General features: G+C 42.5%; 1 protein-coding gene and 1 long non-coding RNA gene across 4 annotated transcripts in view; one reads left to right on the forward strand and one right to left on the reverse strand.

Annotated features, from left to right (window-relative positions):
- Positions 1-20,404, forward strand: part of LOC6041134 (small conductance calcium-activated potassium channel protein) — a 459,395-nt gene that overhangs the window by 20,945 nt on the left and 418,046 nt on the right. The window lies entirely within an intron of this gene.
- Positions 19,058-20,167, reverse strand: LOC119766765. Its single transcript, XR_005277112.1, has 3 exons — positions 19,990-20,167; positions 19,863-19,927; positions 19,058-19,806 (listed from the first exon to the last, which is right to left on the reverse strand). It is a non-coding gene; the product is annotated as an uncharacterized LOC119766765 (long non-coding RNA).

Consider the following 20,404-nt stretch of genomic DNA (forward strand, 5'->3'; position numbering starts at 1 on the left):
AAACTTACTAAATTTGCAAAGGAAGGGGGATAGAAATAGAAAAAGCTTACACTAGATCACAGTTTTTTTATCTATTGTAGACGTGCTTGATCATCAGCTCCCCGAGGGCCAGAAATTGCTCCGCAATTTGTTACGGCAGCTCCGAAACCGCGTCATCATCTCCCCCGCGAGAGCAAAGAACTCCGGCAGGGTAAAGAGATCTTCCCCGGTGACTCCTTGCTGGGCCGCATCGCCGCTACCGGCAGCGACCACGCTTGCAAATGATCGCCCCCATCCAGGAGGGAACGCTGGGTTGTCCGCTGGAACCGTACGCTGGCCAGCTGCAGGAACGGCTGCGCTCGTACCTCGCTGAGGAGAGTGGGACGCTGCTGCTTTCTTTTTCCTCTTTTCCTGCTCCTCGAGGTAGACCTTGCGTGCGAGGCATCCGCGGTAATTGCCGGTATGGTTACCGTCACAGTTCGCGCACTTTACGCGCGGCTTAGTTTGTTCTGCCTTGTCCCCCAAGTCCGCCTTTCGTGGCAGTGCGCACGCCTCCGAGAGGTGTGACTCACCGCACTTCACGTAGCGGGGCCGGAGGTTGCAGTTCCGCGAGCCGTGGCCGAATTTCTGGCAACGGTGGCATTGCGCTACGTCCGTCGGGTTCTTGGTTTAAAACCGCCAGTTTACCCAAAAACCGTCCAACGTCTTAGTCCGCCGCAGGTCTTGGATCTTGACGGTGCCGCGGTCGAAGTACAACAGGTACAGTGTGTGAGTACCTGTTACCGTTGTCTTGCGCGAGAGCACTTTAATCTCCCGCGGTTTTATTCCGGCGTCCGAAAGGTGACCCTTCAGGTCGGAGATCGGACGGTCTTGATAACCCTGCAAGACGACCTTAACAGGGGGCTTCTCTGGGTCATATGTGTAAAAGTTGATGTTGCTACGCTTCAGTGATCACTTGCCCTGCCGACTTACCGATTTTCAGACAAGATCCGAGGCCTTCCAGCAACTCGTCAACATCGTCCGCCAACGTGTCCAAACCAGGAAGGTGCTGTGTCCTATCCCTCGCCTAGACCAGACCAAAATCCATGATAAAACTGACAGACCAAATCTGTCAGACCAAGACTGTCAGACCAAAGAGCAAAAAGTAAATAATCTTGGTCTTCGACTTAGGTGCACACAAATCAATTAAAGAAAATTTGAAAAAGAATTTTATTTTTCCAATTCAATGACTGTATTGGACTGCAAAATTGAATGTACGTCAGAAAATGATTAAACAGTGCGGCGTCCTGTAAACCGACAATTAAACAAGCAGTTAAAAGCCTTATTCTTCCATTTTAATTTTAGATCGCGGTTTCGGTTTACACCTGAAAAATCTTGAAATTATTTATTCGGATTTGTGATTCCTCTCTTTCCATCATTCCCTTGGTCCAAACACAAAAATTGGGGGTGGTCTTCGTTCCGTTGGAGAATTGTTCTTTTTTGACGTCGGCACTTTTTTCCGTGCACGACCATCATCGTCGTCGACGTCGGTAGTGCTGCTACCGTCGGTGTTGTTGTTGTTGTTTTCTTCGTCGTCGCTCAGCATCTGGAACTCGTTCCTGGTGGGAATGTTGGCGGATGTTGACGTGCCACTGGTCGTGGCACCGGAAGTACCGGAACGGGTTCGCACTGGTGATCTTGGAACATATCCGGGATGTAGTAACTTTTTGTCGATGCCTTCTGCGTCCACGCTCCCCTGCGCGATGGCGGTCGACACGGCGTTGGTTTGTTTACCTTTTTGCACACGGCCGGTAGACGAACTTCGCGGGTTTTTCGAGGCCGCACTCGAACTGCCACGGCCACGGCCGGCCTTTGGCATGCTGCAGGAGCAAACTCGTGGCTAATCACGGTAAACTACGGCGAAAAAACAATGGAGCACTGAGCACTTGACTGCTGCGTGCTCTCGTGCGTGTACGGAGGTGTATAAAACGACCCTTCAAAAGATAAAAAAAAAATTTATTTATCATTTTTGTATGGAAAATTATATGGACAAACTAATGATGCAAAATATGATGTATCAACAAAAATCAGAATTTGTTATGGATATTAAGAATACTAAATATGAATAAAGATAAATATGCAACAAGAGAAGTAATGCTTTTCTTTGAACAATAATTGCTGGATATGGCCTCCTTAAGAAGGAAAATATAGAAATAGGTTGACAATTTAAATCAAAATACCTCTTAAGCCGATTGTCAAATCCTAATTTATCAGCCCTAGCTAAAACTAACCCATTTGTGAAGTGGCGCTTTCCTCAAACTAAAGTGATTCGTCATCATCGCGAGGAAAAACACACAAGCTGTTTTTCCATTTGTTTGCATATTTAACTATAACTCCGCTTCCCTCATGACCTATTTTTACTGCCCAAACGTAACTGCCCTTAATTTGACTAAAATAATAGAGGTTTTTCCATTCGAAATATCGACGTCAAAACGTGGTGCGTCCTTCAACTTGGCAGGGGAGGGGATGGTAGTAGTTCTCCCATAACATTGTATATACGTATTTATTTGTCCCCGCCAATTTGACAGCACGCAACGTTTGATCGACACGCCACGGAAGAACCCCCCTCTTCCCCTGCCTCATCTGCTTGGGGCCACCCCCTAAAATATGGAACCGCTTCATTACGCCGCTCGATGGACCAGAGGGGAAGCAAGTTTTTTCGGGTGGGAACCACCTACTCTACAAATTGGCTGTGTCGGAAGTTCCACAGGAGGGGTGGTACTAGAAAGTATGGTGGGTGAGGGAAGTGCAACTTTTCAAGCACCATTCAGTCTACGTTCCATTCTGGGATTGCGTGCCAGACGGGGATTTTCTGATTGAGGTGAATGATAACTACGAGAAATGAAGGTTTTTGTCCAGTAACTCGTAATAAAACTTACTTTTTTATGCAAGTGCAATCAACGGCTTATTGCGTGGTGATTGTTGGTTGAATTTTAAATAAATGGAGTTGAAAGAGTCCACACAAGTAATAATTTTGCTTGATAAAAACAAAATTAAATGCTTAAAAAGTTTATTAATTTCTTATTAGATTTTTTGGAAGTTACAGATAAACATTACTAGTGCTTCAACCAACCCTATTATCCCCTATACGATCAGTGGATGTGTTCACGTGCAGGTCCAGCATGGTATATCTGGTGGTGAATCTGAACTGCACCGACGACATCCAAAATGAACAAGATGATAACATGGAATTGTGTCCCCCGTGGATGCATCACAATTTGTCCCGCACACACTCACACACACAAACGCAAATGGAACAAACACAGCTAAACATACACAAGCTCATCGCCATCACGTTTCGCAGCCAGCGCTCGTTTCGCGGAAAACTTTTTGCACGATTTTTAGTGCTTTTTTCTGGTCGATTTTATGCATCTCGTTTCGTTTCGTTTCGCGAGGTATTTATTGTGTGCCAACAACAGGAAAAAGTTGCAAACTAACGAGTTGGCTCGTTTTCGAATTTGATTAGCCGACAGTTTTGGGAATGTGGCTGGAGATGATTTGGTTTGGTTAGATATTTTGGTTTTTATGGCCCCTCTTTCTTGAAAACACTCACAAATTTTTAGTCAATAATAATGAATGGATCATCATTTAAATAAATTTCAACTACTTTACTCGAGAAAACGATAAAAAGTTCGGTGAATCTGATATTTGGCGCTACGAAAGAAGGGTCAAATACTGTTGAAATACACAAACACAGAGAAAAAAAACCATTTGAAATTACATTGTTTATCGTGCACATAAAGAAAGCACTAGCATTAACATAGTTTTCGAGTCGTTCTGTTCTCTTATTGGTCGATTTCGTCCATTCTACATCTCAAACCGAGTATTTTTGCGGTGTTTTATTTGACAAATTGGAATCAACATAGTCAGTTTTATTGGTGCATTTAATTATATTATAAAAAAAACCCGATTTATAATCACCAGAGGTGAAATAGAGCCTTTCTTACAAAATAATGAAACTCCGAAAAATATATTGGTGCAATTATTTTTTTAGAAAAATAATGATACCAACCAGTGAGAATTTGACCTAATGCTTCGAATCTTTTTAGGCTAAACCTCGAATGCAATTTTTTTTTTAATTTCAGAGATATATTGTGGGTCGGAAAATAATTATATTGAATTAAGAAAAATATATTGGATTGACATTTTTGAAAAAAAAATGAGGGGTACTCAGTCTTTTATGTTCGTCTATGATTAACTTATATAAATATCTCGGATTAGTTTTCAAAAAGCCGTAAGAGCCATTGGTAAACAAAGTCCTTTTAGCATCGGTGTTGGACTTACTTACGATAAACCAATATCAAAAATGCTCGAGATTGTTCATCTACACGTCCTTCAAGTGTCCCAAACTAAAAATAAATGAAATTTTGTTTCATTTTCGAAAAAAGCGAAAATTAGAGTCAGAGGTCACTGTGGCTCTTACGGCATTTTGAAAACTTACCCGAGATATGTATCGATATTGCACTTTGTCGATCTATTTTGAGAAGCCAGAAAGAACACATTCACGCGCAGCGTAAAACGCGCAAGCGTAAATGTGCTGGCGTTTATGCTTCGACTTGACGACTTGTCGATCTTTCGAGCGAGAACGAGCAGGGGCTTTGAATTTGATGTTCAGTATATGATTCTGTATAAAACCAAAAATTTAATAGGAAAAATAGGGTAAACATAAGACGTAAAATAGTAAAATGGCTCTAAAACATCTCTGGAAATAAATTTAGGAAATGCTTCAAATTTTGGGTCCAAGCAGTTTATGGCGCATGTTTTCGAATGGCTTTTTGTTTGGAACTGAATTCTTTTTATTTGATAGTGTTTTCTGTAAAATAGTCCAAAAATACCTCTAAAAATGGCATTGACAACATTTACTGGTCAAAAATTGTGAATCGAAAAATAAAATGTTGCGTCAAACTTTGTTCCTGATCACGAATCCGAGGTCCGTTTTTTAATATCTCGTGACGGAGGGACGGTACGACCCCTTCCATTTTGAACATGCTAAAAAAAAGGTGTTTTTTCAATAATTTGCAGCCTGAAACGGTGATGAGATAGAAATGTTAGAAAGGTGCCGAAAGGAACATTTATGTAAAATTGTACGCCCAATTCGATGGAGTACTTAGAGTTCTGAAAAAACGCATTTTTCATCGAAAAAAAACTATTGGCACTACGCCCCCCGGGGCATGGCCTTCCTCTAACGTGGGATTTCTGCTCCAGCGCCTCTGACGAGACAGGAGAAACCGGGACCGACGTTTTACTTCACCATCCGAAAGAAGCTCAGTGGATAAGGCGGGAATCGAACCCGCGTCTCATAGCATCATCGGGATCGGCAGCCGAAGCCGCTACCCCTGCGCCACGAGACCCACCCGCATTTTTCATCGAAAAAACACTAAAAAAGTTTTTAAAACTCTGTCATTTTTCGTTACTCGACTGTAAATTTTTTTTGGAACATGACATTTTAAGGGATATTCAATGTACTTTTCAATTTAAAAAAAATATTTATTTATAAACATAAGGGGTTTACTTGCAAACAGTTATCGCGATTTTACGAAAAAAAAAGTTTTGAAAAATTTGGTCGTTATTGATCATGGTCGTTCATGGTCACGAAAAAAAAAAAACGAAAAAAAAGTTTTGAAAAATTTGGTCGTTATTGATCATGGTCGTTCATGGTCACATGCAACAGACACAGACGACGAAACAAAGAGAAACGAAAAATTAAATGTTTCATAACTTATTTTTCGTAAAATCGCGATAACTCGTGATGTTTACAAGCAAACCCCTTATGTTCATATAACAAAATTGTTGTATTTGTCTGCTCTACAAATTTGTTGAACATAGTTACACGTTAAAAAATAACCCTGCAAAGTAAGAAAAAACACAGAATTTTAAAATGAAATTTTTTGTTTTAAATAAAAAAGACCCTTCTTGGTCAATGTAGATTCGAAAAGTACATTAAATTTTCCGTGCGTGTTCAAAAAATGTTTACAGTCAAGTAACGGTAAAAGGCAGAGTTTTTAATACTTTTTTAGCGTTTTTTTTGATTGACAATACGTTTTTTTTCGGAATTCTGAGTACTCCATCAAATTGGGCGAAAATTTCTATCTCATCACCGTTTCAGGCTGCAAATTATTCAAAAACACCTCTTTTTTATCATGTTCAAAAATGGAAGGGGTCGTACCTCCGCTCCGTCACGAGATATTGTCAGATTTGTTGTCAAACATTGTTTTTTTTTTTGGTTTTTGTTTTTTTTTTTTTATTTCAAAGACTTATTTGCATTCTATAAATTCCTTTGAAATTAAGCCAACCCAACTAAATTCAACAATCTTGGCATCCAGGCCCCAAAAGATCCACAAAGCACAGACAATGACGACGACGAGTCAACGTCACTCAAGCTCTGGGTTGCCGGAACCAGATGGAAAAAGTTTTGATGGAAACAACCGTAAACAAAACACACCAACAAACATCACTTTGCCCGAGTTGTACGTACGTTGCGCCGTACAACACAAACCCACGTGTATCACATCACAACAGGAGATAGATAAAGTTAATGCAACTTTTTTTTCGGAATCCAAACAAAAACTAAAAATTTGACATCACTGCTCTGACCCACGACCGTCCGTCTCCATCAAATCCGTCCATTCATTCAGACGGAGGAGAGATATTCATCAAATTGGAATGCAAACAACCACAGCACAGAGACATTAATTTACCACGTGGCTACCGGCCACGACTGAACGTATTGTTTACGGCCAGTGGCTGGTGGTTGATTAAAATTTAAGCGTCATAAAGCCGTTGCACAACCAGCAACACTGCCATTCAGACCAAAGCAGTAGCAGCTTGCTTTCGTCGTTCAACAGTCGTGGTCCATAAAATATCGCAGAAACCACAAATGTATATAAACGTAATTCGACGGCTGCACACAAAATGGGTCCGGTTTGGGGGGAAGACATTTTAATTAAATTTTCAATCACTGCGTTGCCGATACGCGGAACGCCCAATGGAAAAGCATCAATAAGTCTGTATTTGTATGGACTCATCTCGGTGATCGTTGGTTGGGAACGGGCTGTCATAATGAAATTGCAATTTCCTGTTTAATTCTACGTTATTTACAAAGAACTAACAATAGTATAGTTTATCAATATATGGAAAATAAGACAAATTGCATAAACTTTAAGTGATTCAAAAAATATTAGCTTTTTTCTTCTTCATGCAAGCTACCATTGCTAATTGATTCAAATTTTATCAACTTTTGGTTTTGGCACATTATTTTTTCCCAAATCTATTAAAAATGTTTTATTTTGTATAATTTGTTTATATTTGAAACGCATGCCTAAATTTTTATTGAAAATATGTGAAAAAGCTAAATTTGATTAAAAGGAAAGCCAACAGATTATTTTGCAGTCGTCGCTATCATTTTTAAATTGACGATTTCTATGAAATTATATTGTTCCAAGAAACTTGCGTAATCTAATATTATTTGAATTAAAAATATTTGAAAAAAAAATTAATTTATTTCAACTTTTCTAAACATCACCCCATAATTAATTCGACATATTTCATTTGTTTGATTCAATTACTTGATTATTTGAATACTTGATATTGTTTCAGTTTTAAATTAAGAGCAAAAAGACCTGAATGTTGACGTTCATTTACAGCTCATGAAAGCGTTTTCAACTGAAATCGAGCGATTAATGGATCCATCCCAAGTAACAAGCCAAATGCTTCTGCTTCTTAACAGGTTTTATTAAAGGTGAGCATTTCTCTTAAATTTGGATCATTCGATTTTTTTTTGTATTTTTTAATCCGACTTAAACTTTTTTGGTGCCTTCAGTATGCCCAAAGTAGCCATTTTGCATTATTAGTTTGTCCATATAATTTTCCATACAAATTTGGCAGCTGTACATACAAAAACGATGTATGAAAATTCAAAAATATTTATCTTTTGAAGGAACTTTTTGATCGATTTTTTGTCTTCGGCAAAGTTGTAGGTATGGATACGTACTACACTGTTATACACGGTAAAAAAAATTTGGTGATTTATTATTTACTGTTTGACACAAAAACTTGATTTGCAAAAAAAACACTATTTTTATTTTTTTTTTACATTTTTTGTTATGTTTTAGAGGAAAACAAATGCCAACTTTTCAGAAATTTCCAGGTTGTGCAAAAACTCTTTGACCGAGTTATGAATTTTTAAATCAATACTGATTTTTTCAAAAAATCGACATATAGGTCGCAAAAATTTTTCAACTTCATTTCTCGATGTAAAATCAAATTTGCAATCAAAAAGTACTTCAGTAAATTTTTGATAAAGTGCACCGTTTTCAAGTTAAAGCCATTTTAAGTAACTTTTTTGTAAATAGTTTCAGTTTTTCAATTTTTAAAATTAGTTCTCATGTTTGCCCACTTTTACCAAAAATATTTTTGAAGAGCTGAAAAAAATCTTTATATTTTGCTTTTTTGAACTTTGTTGATACGACCCTTTGTTGCAGAGATATTGACATGCAAAGGTTTATAAACAGGAAAATTAATGTTTTCTAAGTCTCACCCAAACAACCCACTTTTTTCTAACGTCGATATATCAGCAACTTATGGTCCGATTTTCAATGTTAAAATATGAAAAAAAATGTTAAAAATAAAAAATGGACTTAAATTGAAAACGGTGCACTTTATCAAAATTTTACTGAAGTACTTTTTGATTGCAAATTCAATTTTACATCGAAAAATGAAGTTGACAAATTTTTGCGATCAATATTTCGATTTTTTGGAAAAATCAGTATTGATCAAAAACTTCATAACTCGGTCAAAGATTTTTTGCACAACCTGGAAATTTCCCCCATACATCCAGGTTTTCAATAAAACCCACCAAAGCAAAGACGTTGGTATGGTTTCGTTTGAGAAACCTGCCAAAAATGTATGGAATCTCGTAATTTTTGTTCTCGTTGATCAAACTTACTTTTTGCCCAGGTATTTAAAAACGTAGGTTTTAAAGAAAACCTGAATGTATGGGTATCAAAAGATCGGAAATTTTATGCCCTCTCTGATGCCACATAGGTTGACTTGTGAATTGTGAACCAGTTCAGATGCTGGCGGATTTTCCGACGACGTAATTCCGGGTTGGTACGAAATTCCAACGAAAAATCTATTCTATCGATACTAATACCCCCAAAATGGTGTTATACCCACTCCAAAATGTTTATTTAGCAAGTCTTTGGTTAATATATTGACATTTAGTTGAATTAAAAGTTTGCAAAATTAAGTTTAGTTAAGTTTTATAAAGAATTTCCAGAGTTATATAAACTTTTATACTAAGTGGTTAGTAAACTTTATATTCAATCAAAAATTTTTTTTTTATCAGTCAAGGATGCATATTTGGAGTTGGGAGGCTGGATTTATGGTGATTTGTCAACAAATAACATTATTTATGTTAATTTTTCGAAAGGTGTACAAACTTTATTTGCACCTTTTTCAATTTCATAATAGTATTTGTTATATGTATAACTTTTATAGAAATCATCTTTTTTATTTATTTATTTATTTATTTCATCTTCGGCACTCGCCGCACAGACTACAACTTATGTCCTATTTTTAATCCTAGTTTTAAATACACATTTTGACATACCAAACACAAACACATCTGCTACATCATTAAACACTCGACAGCAAGCACTAAGGGGACTATAATAACCGTAGTTCGTACGATGGCCAGGAACTTCAAGAAACGGAGCAGGGTTGCGCAAATTACGAGCTGGGATGTGTAGGGTGATTTTATCACGAAGAGTAGGGCAATCAATATTGCACGACAACAAGTCGAACACATAAGTTCGCTGTAGTAGAACTCTGCGTGATGCCAGCGTAGGGAGTTTAAGCCGCTCACAGTTGTCATCGTACGAGGAGAGTCCTTGAGGCCGCACCCATGGCAGGCGTCGCACAGCAAATCTGGTGAAAGCTCGCTGAATCCGCTCGATCCTTTCTGCTTGCACGGCGTAGTAAGGTGCCCATACTTGGACGGCGTACTCTAGTTGACTCCGAACTAGCGAACAATAGATTGTTTTAAGCGCGAACAGATCCACAAAGTCAGCTGCATTTCGACGAAGAAATCCGAGGGTGGCAAAAGCTTTCGATGTTGTCAGTGCAATATGTTCGTTAAAGCACGCTTTGCTGTCAATCGTCACACCCAGGTCCTTGATAGTGTTCACCCGTTCAAGTTCGTTTTGGCCCATCCTGTAGCTACTCAAGAGAGGTGTTCGTTTGCGCGTGAAGCTTATGATTTTGCATTTTTGTACGTTGACCTCCATTCCGTTGGCAGTGCACCAGCGTAACAGGCGATCGATGTCTTGCTGGAGTGCACAGCTGTCGAGAGGCGAGCTAACTGATCGGAACACTTTCAGGTCATCTGCGTACATCAGCTTGTCCGACTCGAGGACACTGCACAGGTCGTTCACGAACAAAATGAAAAGTAAGGGTCCAATCACGCTGCCTTGCGGGACTCCGGAGCTTTTTGTAGCAAAATGTCTGGCATGAGTTTCTGAATAAAACGTAGTACTAGGTTTCTGCCAACATTAAATTGTTTAGATGTTTCATCACAATATGTGCATAGTGCCCATTGGGTGTAAATACTTTTTTTACATACTGTATCAAAAAATGAAAAAAAAATTGAAAATAGTGTTTTTTTGCAAATCAAGTTATTTTGACAAAAAGTCAAATAAAAAATTACCAAATTTTTTTTAACGTGTATCATTTTTTTTTCAGTGTAGTCCATATCCATACCTACAACTTTGCCGAAGACACCAAATCGATCAAAAAAATCCTTCAAAAGATACAGATTTTTGAATTTTCATACATCGTTTTTGTATGGACAGCTGCAAAATTTGTATGGAAAAATAAATGGACAAACTTATAATGCAAAATGGCTTCTTTGGGCATACCGAAGTCACCAAAAAAGTTTCAGTCGGATTGAAAAATACAAAAATTAAAATTTTAGAAAAATGATTAGATCCATTTTCAAATTGCCAAACTCCACCATAATTTGGGAAAATTTTGGAAAACTATATTAGAAAAATCCTTCGTTATTTTTTAGTTTAAATTTCAATAGTTTTTGATATTGATGACTTGATTGTCAATTTTAATTTATGAAATACTTTCATATGCAAAACAAAAGTTTAAATAGGAAAGGAGGACTACTCAGTAACTAGAAAAAAAAAAACAAACATTTTATTTCTGTTGCAAACTCTCTCCACTGTTACCAAAGTTCCACAATGACTCGAAACAGCGTGTAAAGCATACGCGTGGTCAATTTAAACCAACGATGAAAAGCGAGACGGTACAAACCTCTCAACTCTCGTCAATCTCCCTCTCTCTCGACGAAGCCCTTGAAAAGGACAGGCCCTGCCCCAGCTGAGCCGAGTGTAGTACTTCATTACCATGCAATTAAAATTAAAATTCATTAGTTCGGCTGACTGGTTCTTGGTTCGTTAGGTTTTCATGAGTTCCGCCAACCTTCCCTCGATCTGCGGTCCCTGGTTGAGGTTCAGGGTTGCAACCGGCCGCCAACGAGTCCATCAGGGGCTTCGGGTTGTCTGTACTCACTCAAAGTCAACAGATTGTTGCTCAGCTGTCACTTGGCCGGATACACTGGAAATGGTCGGTGCAAGTTTCGTTACGGTTGAATTGAGCCAAGCAAATGATCCGGAATAGTTGGGAAATCAAACTTCAAGGTATTCGGATAAAAATCCGGCATCCCTGCCTCTTTTCAAGCTAAAAAAACTCATCAGTCGCCACTAATTAAAACGAACAGCACAATATTCAACAACTCTTTCAGTGTCTGTGGCCATCCATTCAGCTCATCCATCTTTTTCTAAAGCATCCAAAATGAAGTGAAACACTTGTGTTCAAACTGCCGGGCGGGCTGGCTGGCTGGTTGGCAGTCGGTTGTCCAAAGGATTTTCTTTTTCACTAGCACATGGCAAGCTTTAGTAGAACAGTGCTACACCTCACTTCCTCACACCCCCGCCAATCCGTCCGATAAGCCAAACAGTCCTGGAGAAAGCACAACTTGCACCTCCACGTATGGGAAGACTTGCTGGGTTAAACCTGCTGAGAGGAACTTGCACGATCAAGCCCTCTCGGAAAGCCTGGAATGAATTAGAACAGGAAAGCCAGATGACAAATATGTAAGAGGGAACGAGATGCCTTCAGTAATATTGCCAAAATCTGTTCGGGTAAATTCGTTATTCGAAACTACGAAATTTCTCACGAAATTACGTACTTCCGTTCAACCTTTCCCTAATGACGCTTTCTGAGGAAAGTTACAATTTCTACTCGTCCACTTGGTCCTGAGTCGCGGAAGAGGCAGCAGCGCCGATCCAGTAGTCAAGCCCCCCGGTGTGTTTAGTGACGGTAACTCGAGTGAAACGAGTGATCTGTAGATTTGTGTAGTTAATCTTTGTTCTTTCCTGTAGTGTCCAACCTTAGCTTAGCTAGTAGTTTGTGCGGTCCGATTCTGTGTGCGAAGAGGAATTAAAAGGTAAAGTACCTAGTGTGTGTGTTGATGTGTGATGTGTGTTAATCGTCGCCAAACAGCCGACGACGGCGTTCTGTTCTAGAGTCGGAACCAACCGCCTCCTACCAGCTCGTGCTCGCCACACCGCCACCAAAAGCCTTAGCCGCCCTGCTGACCCCGCGGTCTCAGCGATCGAGCCCCGGAAGGCCCACTGGGATCCGGAAGGGAGACCACACGCTACACGTGGCTCCAGGGAGAGCCATCCATTGCGCCAGCCGTTCCTGTCCAGCCGCTGGTCCAGATTCGCCGCAGAAGTTCACCAGACCGTAGACGTCGGTCCTCGTGGTCACGCGCCGTCCAGGTTCCAGAAGGAGGCGACCCGTCCACCAGGCCGGCCAGCCGGCCAAGCCCGATTTCAACCAGGCCGCCCCCTTAAGATCGCGCGCCTTTCATCTGCTCCGGAAGAATATCGCACCGCGCGGTGCACTAGCGACGCGTAAGCCAATCAACGAAACCGGTCCGTGAGTACTCACCTATAACGTAAAAACCGCATGCGTACGCACTCGTAGACGTCGTCCGAGTTGCCAAAACACACACACACACATTTTCTAAGGCTCGTTGCCCTTTCCCGAGCCTAGTTCCGTTGGTCACCGTTACACCTGTGACCTCCGGGCTAACGTAACTAAGCCCCAGAACAAATCCGCACACAGATAGTTAGTAGAGAGAGAGAGAGAACCAAGAAGAGAAGAGGAAATGAACACGTAGGACACTACAAACATGTAACTTAAACCTAGGTTAAAAATGTACAATTAAAAACCACATTTAGCATGAAATATATCTCGTTTTTCACCTCCCCCAAGACGTTGTTAGCGTAGTTATTTTGGTGAACGAAATGTCTCTCTCGCCAGATTAGTTGCACGGGTCTAGAGGTCCCTCGCTTCGCATTCGACGTCTCCACGTTTTTGTTACTGTTGTTTTACTCCAAGTGCAAGGCTGCTTGGGAATCTCAGCCTGGGGTCTTTTCCCGTCGCAGCGATTGGCGCGGGGGTAGAAATTATCCTGTGAGGATCCAGAGCGAACAGGTGACTGGTTGTTCGGACGGACAACGGGTGGCCCCGTTCAGTTTTGGATATTTTTGGAGTCATCGCACGCGAAGCGGAGTATCTCTTACCTATTTTGAGTCCCTTGAACGTTCCCCCATTCATTTCAGGTTTTTACAAAACGACCCGCCCTGCGGCTGGGTCTAGTCGGGCATAAACCAGGCAAGTCGGTCCTCTACGGAGGTGGCGCATAAACCGTTTGCTAATTAACAAACCCGTGGGACGACGGGGTGAGCCAGTGGGTTACGTTGAATTCTTCAAGAAGTTGTCGGAAAAGCTTCGAGGTAAATTGTGTTCCGTTGTCCGTTAACGCTATTTCCGGAACACCAAAGAGTAAGAATACCATATTCTTGAGAAATTCGACCACCGAGCTGGCTTTTGCTTCCCTGAACGGTTGCACCAGCACAAATTTGCAGAATACGTCCGTGACAACCAACAGACACGTGTGTCGACCTCTACCTGACACCGGAAGTGGTCCCACGAAGTCCAGTGTTATAAATTGCCAGGGATGTTCCACAAACTCTTTCTGTGCTCCCATCGGTGGCGTTGTGTTCAAGTTGGGCGCTTTCGATGTTTGACACTTGAAACATTCGCGGCAGAACTTTTTCACCTGTGCGCTCATACCTGGCCAAGTGTAATGGCGTTTCAAGCTGTGCAAGGTCTTTTCTGCTCCAAAGTGTGCAACTTCATGTTCCTTCTTGATAATTTCTTCTCGTTCTTCTTCCCTGGGCATCAATTTCCACCGAAATCTGGGGTCGTCAGTCTTGGTTCCAGTGGCGTAACGGTAAATAGCTCCATCCGTGATTCGATAATCTGGGTGCTTCTGTGGGTCAGTCTTGATCTTCTCCATCAGTTCGTCGTACCTGTTGTCCAGTGACCCAATCTCGATGACATTGACCGAGCGAGATAAGCAGTCCGCTGTGATGTTGTTGGCTCCCTTCCGGTACATCAACTGGATGTCGTACGACTGTATCTTCAGCGCCCATCGGAGGAGTTTAGAGTTTCCCGATTCGACGCCGATGGTGAACAGCCACAACAGACTCCTTGCGTCGGTTACCACCTGAAAACGAGATCCTTCTACGTAGTGACGGAAATTCTCAATGGCCAGCAACACCCCCAGACATTCCTTTTCCACGCTTGAGTAGGCTCGCTGTGTCCTGCTCAACTTCTTGCTGAAGTACGCAATTACTCGAGTTTCCCCGTCAAGTTCTTGAACGAGGGCGGCGCCTACGGCGGTATCGGAAGTGTCCGACTCTATCGTAAAAGGCTTCGTAAAATCCGGGTTAGCTAAGATTGGGGCTGAAGTAAGCACTGATTTAAGTTCCAGGAATGCTTGTTCAGCTTCCTCTGTCCACACGAACTTCTTCTTGCTCTTCTTGAGCAGGTCCGTGATCGGAACGGTGATTCTGCTGTAGCTACGAATAAAACGTTGATAGAATCCGGCCAATCCTAACAACCGACGGACGTCTTTTACGCTTTTCGGTCGGGCGTAGTCTAGGATTGGTGAGATCCTGCTGCTGTCTATCGATACTCCCTTCTCTGTCAGCAAATATCCTAGATATTTTATCTGTTTCCGACAAAAACGCGATTTCTCCAGCGAGATCGTGAGGTTCGCCTTCTTTAGGCGGTTTGCTACTTCCTGTAGGAGTCTCAAGTGTTCTTCCAAGGTGTTCGACGCGACGACGATGTCGTCTAAGTATACAAAGACGAACGGCATTAGGTCAAATCCGATTACCTTGTCCATCAAGCGACACATCGTAAACGGTGCGTTTGTCACTCCGAAGGGACAAACTTTGAACCGGAAGAGACCCTTCGACGTCCTGAAAGCTGTAAAGTTCCTGCATTCCTCCTTCAGTGGGATCTGAAAATATGCGTCCTTAAGGTCGATAATTGAAAAGAATTTTGCCCGTTCCAGTCGTTGAAAGATCTCCAGCATATTGCGGATTGGATAAGTGTCTTTAACCGTCATGGAGTTGATCCTGCGGGAGTCTAGACACACCCGAATCTTTCCGTTTGACTTCCGAACTGGGACTAACGGATTTGTCCATTCACTGTAACATTCTTCAATGACTCCCATCTGCTTGAATCGCTCGATCTCTGAATCAACCTCTTTTTGAATGTTCGGTGAACAACGATAAACAGGCTGATTTTTTGGTTTCGCGCCTTCCTTCAAAACTATTTCGTGTTCGATTAAATTCGTTCGTCCTAGTTTCCCGCTGCTGGTGAACTCAAACTGCTTTACCACTGCCAGAAGATCTTGACGCTGCTGCTCCGTTAACTCGTGTTCTACTTCGATCGTTTCTTCCGTTGGTTCCTGCCTCCTTCTGGAATATCAAAGGTTGGTACGTCTAGTGTTGTGTCTTGTTCCATGGTCGGTAGTTCCGGCAGTGTGCCAACTGGTTCCAGGGTAAACGCGATCGTCTCCTCCGCCATGTTGAACTCGCCCACCGGTTCTGGTCCATTTCAAGATCTGCCATTGGCGTGATCCCAAAGCTACGCCAGAAATTGCAGCCAAGAATTGGTTTCGATATCTCCGGTACTACGACAGTTGGAACTACACGTGTCACGTTCTTGTATGTGTATGGAATGTTGAGGTAGCCGAGGCATTTGTACTCCGTGTTGTCCGCTGTGCTTACTCTTAGTCTTGTTGGTTGTAGTTTCATACCGTACTTCAGTGACAGATTCAGCGAATTGATTACGCTTATCCCCGCGCCTGAATCGAGAAGCGCTGTGAACTCGTCATCAAAAACTCGCACTCGTAGGTATGGACATTTTTTTGTCTCAATTTTAATTGTGTGGACTTGATTCAACGGGTCGTAGCCGGTAGGTTGATTGGGAATACTTTCACAATAAGGAATGTTAGGATTCCCCGTCGTACATCCCTCTAGTAGTTTCCCGCGTTAGTGTTCTGGTTCGGATTTGTTGTTACATGAGCTGCTGCACATCTGGTGCATGAACGGATTGTTTTCCCCAATTCCCCGCAGCCATAACAGAATATTGACTTCGGTTCCCTGCAGACTCGCCAGTTGTGTCCAGTTTGTTTACAGCTCCAGCAGCTAGACGATGAGTTTGGGAAAACTTGTTGCCGAGCTGCTGGCTGCTGGTTCGAAGGTTCCTGCGGCGTGTTGAACGACTGGCTTGGTTCTCGTGGTGGGTTGAACGTTCGGAAGTTCCTGTTTCTGTTCCCTTGAGCTCGAAACCCACTCGGCCCGGAGTGTGGTTGAATCGCGTCGACAAACTCCATCTCTTCTGCTCCAACTTCTTCCTCTTCGTAGTCAACGTGATGAACATGCTGCTGTTGCTTGGCCAGTATTTGCTGTAGGTGAGAATCGGCTGCATCGATTCCTCGGTTCAAGCTTTTCAGGTGATCCAAGTCCACAACCGTAGTAGTAGACAGTTTTGTATAGTAATACGATCGCATGTTGTCCCAAATGATTTCGAATTGCCGTCTCTTCGACAGAGGTTTAGATAGCATCTTATTTAAACGTCCAATCTCGTCTACAAAAGCTGCAAAAGGCTCATTCCTTTGTTGTTTCCGGTTCTGTAGTGCTTGACGAATTCCTTGATCCTTTCCTTGATCCGCTTTTCAAAATCTTCCCAAGTCTTGACTTCGTCGGCGTATGTGAAAAACCAGTTTGCTGCTACTCCGTCAAGTACCATGTGAACATCCCGTAGAAGTTTTTGATCAGTTACTTCTTCCCTTTTCGCAATTTGTTTTAGTCTGAACAGAAAATCTTCAACCGACAATGAATTGGGCTCTCCCGTAAACGAAATTTTCCAATGTTCAATCCTTCTCTGATGGTTTCGGTGGTAACGTTCTCTGAAGTTGTCGTTCCTGGAACTTACAGATGACTCGAAGCCTGGTCTTGGTCTTGGCGGATGTCTCGGGGGGGAAACTGGGCGCGGTACCCGAACTGACTCGCTAGAGTCACTTTCTGTTGCTCTTCGGTTCTCCTCTCTAGATATTTCCAGCTCTGTCTGAAGACGTTTGATTACTTCCCACAATTCCTCGACGGTTGGGTTTGGGTTGACGTCTGGATTTGGATTTGGGTTTGGGTTGGGATTGGGATTGGGATTGGGATTAGGGTTTGGATTTGGATTTGAATTGGGGTTTGGATTCGGGTTTGTGTTTGGCTTTCCTTTATTATCTGTATCCGTATCCGGTTCACTTTGAGTGAAATTTCCTTCCGAAGAGACCGATTAGAGTAGCCTCGAGACTGGTGTCAAAAGTGCTTTCTGCAATTTCTGTCCTTCTTGTGTTTGTGCTATTGCCCTCTGTATCCGGTAGTAATAATGAACTAATTTTGATCGAGTTTCACTTTCGATCTTCCCTTGTGCGATCAACAACAGTCCATCTACTTTCGATTTCACAAATTCCATTTCGTCTTCCCATTGATAAGGTGGATCAGGATAATTATGTTTCTCATTTCGATCAATTTGGAATAGTTTTCGCAATATATCACGCTTCGAATTAAGATTCTGTCGTGTTTCTTCCTCTTTGTTCCTCAGTCTGAGTTCGTAGTCCACTTCCTCATTTGACAAATGTCTCGCGTGTGGGAATTTCATCGTATTTCTTTTTAACTTCACAGTATCAAAAATGTGATGAGCAAAATTGTATGTTATGTGCTCAATAACGTAAGTTTATCGTGTACATAAATTATCAAACTAACAATAAATAATTAAATAAATAAATAAATAAATAAATAATTAAATAAATAAATAAATAAATAGAATAAATAAATAAATGAATAAATAAATAGTGATACAACAACCAAAAACAGGAAGGAGTAATCGATCCACCAATAGAAACCCAATAAAGGAATATTTGCTCTAAGAACCCCCGAAACTCGTTCTAATGAACTCTCAATAGAAAAAAGAATGAAAGAAGACCCAAAACGTTGGGCGCCAATTTGTGGTACGCAAATCGTAGCCACGAAGGAATCCGTCCGATAACCGTCCCACGGGTTTGTTAATTAACAAACGGTTTATGCGCCACCTCCGTAGAGGACCGACTTGCCTGGTTTATGCCCGACTAGACCCAGCCGCAGGGCGGGTCGTTTTGTAAAAACCTGAAATGAATGGGGGAACGTTCAAGGGACTCAAAATAGGTAAGAGGTACTCCGCTTCGCGTGCGATGACTCCAAAAATATCCAAAACTCAACGGGGCCACCCGTTGTCCGTCCGAACAACCAGTCACCTGTTCGCTCTGGATCCTCACAGGATAATTTCTACCCCCGCGCCAATCGCTGCGACGGGAAAAGACCCCAGGCTGAGATTCCCAAGCAGCCTTGCACTTGGAGTAAAACAACAGTAACAAAAACGTGGAGACGTCGAATGCGAAGCGAGGGACCTCTAGACCCGTGCAACTAATCTGGCGAGAGAGACATTTCGTTCACCAAAATAACTACGCTAACAACGTCTTGGGGGAGGTGAAAAACGAGATATATTTCATGCTAAATGTGGTTTTTAATTGTACATTTTTAACCTAGGTTTAAGTTACATGTTTGTAGTGTCCTACGTGTTCATTTCCTCTTCTCTTCTTGGTTCTCTCTCTCTCTACTAACTATCTGTGTGCGGATTTGTTCTGGGGCTTAGTTACGTTAGCCCGGAGGTCACAGGTGTAACGGTGACCAACGGAACTAGGCTCGGGAAAGGGCAACGAGCCTTAGAAAATGTGTGTGTGTGTGTTTTTGGCAACTCGGACGACGTCTACGAGTGCGTACGCATGCGGTTTTTACGTTATAGGTGAGTACTCACGGACCGGTTTCGTTGATTGGCTTACGCGTCGCTAGTGCACCGCGCGGTGCGATATTCTTCCGGAGCAGATGAAAGGCGCGCGATCTTAAGGGGGCGGCCTGGTTGAAATCGGGCTTGGCCGGCTGGCCGGCCTGGTGGACGGGTCGCCTCCTTCTGGAACCTGGACGGCGCGTGACCACGAGGACCGACGTCTACGGTCTGGTGAACTTCTGCGGCGAATCTGGACCAGCGGCTGGACAGGAACGGCTGGCGCAATGGATGGCTCTCCCTGGAGCCACGTGTAGCGTGTGGTCTCCCTTCCGGATCCCAGTGGGCCTTCCGGGGCTCGATCGCTGAGACCGCGGGGTCAGCAGGGCGGCTAAGGCTTTTGGTGGCGGTGTGGCGAGCACGAGCTGGTAGGAGGCGGTTGGTTCCGACTCTAGAACAGAACGCCGTCGTCGGCTGTTTGGCGACGATTAACACACATCACACATCAACACACACACTAGGTACTTTACCTTTTAATTCCTCTTCGCACACAGAATCGGACCGCACAAACTACTAGCTAAGCTAAGGTTGGACACTACAGGAAAGAACAAAGATTAACTACACAAATCTACAGATCACTCGTTTCACTCGAGTTACCGTCACTAAACACACCGGGGGGGCTTGACTACTGGATCGGCGCTGCTGCCTCTTCCGCGACTCAGGACCAAGTGGACGAGTAGAAATTGTAACTTTCCTCAGAAAGCGTCATTAGGGAAAGGTTGAACGGAAGTACGTAATTTCGTGAGAAATTTCGTAGTTTCGAATAACGAATTTACCCGAACAGATTTTGGCAATATTACTGAAGGCATCTCGTTCCCTCTTACATATTTGTCATCTGGCTTTCCTGTTCTAATTCATTCCAGGCTTTCCGAGAGGGCTTGATCGTGCAAGTTCCTCTCAGCAGGTTTAACCCAGCAAGTCTTCCCATACGTGGAGGTGCAAGTTGTGCTTTCTCCAGGACTGTTTGGCTTATCGGACGGATTGGCGGGGGTGTGAGGAAGTGAGGTGTAGC

The sequence above is a fragment of the Culex quinquefasciatus genome, chromosome 2, assembly GCF_015732765.1.
Source record: "Culex quinquefasciatus strain JHB chromosome 2, VPISU_Cqui_1.0_pri_paternal, whole genome shotgun sequence".
Classification (NCBI taxonomy): Eukaryota; Metazoa; Arthropoda; class Insecta; order Diptera; family Culicidae; genus Culex; species Culex quinquefasciatus.